Here is a 3,493-nt window from a genome sequence, read left to right as displayed (position 1 = left end):
GGGGAAATTATAATCAAAGCAGTGACCTGTAACAGGCATTTATTAAATAATGGTAAGAAAATGAAAAAGGATCCTACAGATAGATACATCAACTAATTCTAGCATAGAATTTGATGTGAATAGTCCCACTTATAACATGTTCTCTAACACTGTTCACATCTAGGCACCCAGTTTCCACTATTTAATTAGCTACAACCTACACTGCCTGCATCATTTAAAAGTACACACACACACACACACTCTCATCCTGCTTTATAAAAAGTAACTGACAAATATCCAAATGTTTTACCAGACTGCTCCTGTATCATGCTACAGAGAACATCTATTCCCTGCCAATCTCTGGTGACTTAAAGGCAATATGGGATCAGTTTACTTCTCACTGTACTGTACTTTTCAATCTGCAAAGAAAACCCATTGCCTTTCTGAAATAAATATGCAAACATCACAGCCTCCATCCACAACAAAAAACTGGAGGCCCAGCTCGTTGCTTGGTCAAATCAACTTAGGTTCACTTCAGTAGGGCTATGCTGATTTATAGAAATAAAAGAGGTGGTCTGATGAATACTTGCAAACCATCTTTCTAAGTCATGGCTAGGGAAGAGTATTTGTTCAGAGTCCCCACCTCTCCTTCCCCACAAGCACAGACTCCTGCCCTCTACCATGGGCCTAGCAGCTGCAGAACTGGGATCTCCTCTATTAGGTGACAAGCCACACAGGGCAGGGGCCATTTCCCCATTGCCCATGCCTCTGGACACTACCACAGTGCATGACATCCTGTAACAACAATAGTGTAACATCAGCATTAAGGAGGTGACCCCGGCAACTCAGCCACTACGCTCCACAGTGTCAAGCTGCACTGGTTGTGTTTGGCACCCAGCAGCCTTTTCTCAGAAGGGTTGTCCAAGTGAAATAGGACTTAAAAGAAATACATTAATTATCAAAACTTAATTCACCAAGTCTGCTTGAGAGGAAGACTTTTCATATGAGGTAAATTGCAGGGCTTAGTTCAGAGAGTCCAATGTGCACAGAAAGTTGATTCAAAGCAGCCTTCCCCATCCTGGCACAGGCCTGGTTGTTCCCTCCTCTACAGCATTGCTTCAGGAATACAGTGTCATCATCATCCACTGTAAAATAATGGGGAAAGTGAATTGAAGTCATCCATCCCTGAGAGAGCTCTGCGATGTTCACAGATGAACTGCATTATGGGGCACTGGAGATTTTCTGTTGCCAGAAGGAGCAGAAGCCATAACAGAGCAGAAGACTTATAAGCCTGAAGCTGCTTGTTGTTTCTAACCTATTCTGTAAGTGATCAGGTAAAGATACCGGTTTTAATGCTACAGAACAAAACATGCAGTGCCACTTGCAATGAAGGAGCCTGCATTTGACAGTCAGGGAATGGGCTTTACCTCAGATTCCCGGAGATATATCCCTTTGCCATCTTGTGTTAAGTTGCGAAAGGCCTCTGTGAAAGAAATAAATGAGGAGTGTTAACTTGATAGCCAAGAGATCAACAGCCGAGACACTCTGTCTCAGGAAAAACCTCAAAGGCAGAGCTTGTAGGCTATTCACAAGCACATGTGGGCTTCTCTGTTCTGCCACGGGGAGATCCCCAAGGGCTGGGACACAGGAAGCAGCTGAATAAAGTCAGGCATGTTACTTTATGTCCATCCAGCTGTGAAACCTCGAAATGCAGGCAGTCCCAGCCCCACCCACTACAGTTTTGAGACATGTGCAAAATGTCTACAGCACAAGTTCACAGACTTGAGTATCAGCTGTCCCATCATCACAGCTGCAGTCCCACCAAAGAAAGGTATATTCCAAGGCTCTTTTCTTCCTGGAAAATGAGCAGTCTTCATCTGTAATTTGCCTAGCTCCTCCTACTGGCACAAACCTGCAGGGAGCTAAATCACTCTGATATATACAGCCTGAACGGTGGAAAGGTAAAGAGAGGAAGCGTGATTTCCTCTATATGTGTTCCTGCTTTAAACTGATTATTCTTGATCTATTCAGAAACCCACTTCTCCGAATTTTGACCTTTCCACTGTCACCTGGAGCAGCATCAGAAGGGCCAGGGCTAGATGGGGCAGCCCAGCTTGCCTGGCCAGCCATGTAATGCCAGTCTCACCTCCCATGATCTCCACTCGAAGCATGAAGCACACAAAACTCTCAAAGCTGATCTTTAAGTCAGGGTCACCATATCTGATTGCCATCAAATTACAGACTTCATTGCTGAGCGAAATGCCTTCATAAAAGGGGAAAAAAACAAAAAACAAACAGAAAACAGAATGAGATGGCAGCTCCCAGCTGTACACAGCTGAATGTGCTATTGGTGTGCACACAGCTGTGAGCATGCACAACTGAGTGGCCTGCAGCCCTTCTCCAATAGCTTGTTTTTTCAAACCTCCCCTAAGATAAATATTAGCCAGCCCAGAACAGACCACTACATGAAGATCTCTCCTCCAAATCCATAAGGGTTCAGACGTGATCCCCTATACTCACAGTCCTTCCAGAGATGGAATAAAATAAACATGGGCATCCTTTGCTCATGGTGTATGAAGGTAATAACAGAAGCTGTGTTTAAGAGCAATACTCCACAGGAGGGTAGGAAAAGAGGTGAAAAAGAAAATCCAGAGGAAGCTCATACAGAAAACATCAGTCCCAATGTCAAGCAGCATTTGCAAGGAATAAAATTATTTTCTATTCATGGCCTGGGATTTTAATTTGCTTTAGCAGAGATCCCCCTGGGTTTCTCACTGTGTTTTCCCTGACTCAGATGAACTGGGTGAACCACACACCAAACACAGGAGTGATATTTAATCTGTAAACATGCAAAAGAAGCTACAAGACTGAGCAGAAGCCCCCACTCAAAGCCCAGGAACAACAACATAACTTGGACCCATATGTATCATCTTCCATTTCTAGATCAAACTTCAGACATTATATCAGTGCAGTCTGGCACCAGTATTGCCTCTGTGAAAGTCCCACACTTCCAGCTTCAGTCCCCGAGATGTCGTTTCAGCAGAGGTACCAATTTAATATGAGCTAGATCTGACCTCCTGCATGTATCCGCACAATCCCACAGTCTTTTAAAATAAATTAGCAATGAACAGGAAGGGATTTAAAAACTGGGTCTAAAATAGACAGACACTTCTGTTTCAGAGAACTATCAGTACTGGACCATACTGGAGCAAAGATTAAGTAGCCCATCCCACAACAAAATAATTTTCAAATGTGTTTGCCCAGCTAAAAAGGGAAACAGAAATGGTTAAAACCATGCAGCCTGTGATGTTTTCCACTCTTCCTGGGCTCTACCTACAATTCTCAAGATGATTCCCAGCCCTGAGCTTTTTCCAGCCTTTATGAGGAAGAGGATGAGACATGTCAAGATGTGCTGTGGCCTCACCTGTCTCCTGTACAGCTGTATACAGTTCTACAAGGTCAAGCTTTCCTGATCTGCTACTGTCTCTTTTCTGAAAAACTTCCTGGGAAGAGG

Source organism: Athene cunicularia (assembly GCF_003259725.1).
Source record: "Athene cunicularia isolate RWA chromosome 3 unlocalized genomic scaffold, athCun1 chr3_part1, whole genome shotgun sequence".
In the NCBI taxonomy this organism is placed as follows: Eukaryota; Metazoa; Chordata; class Aves; order Strigiformes; family Strigidae; genus Athene; species Athene cunicularia.
The sequence above is the reverse complement of the archived record's forward strand: the minus strand, read 5'-3'. Positions refer to the sequence as shown.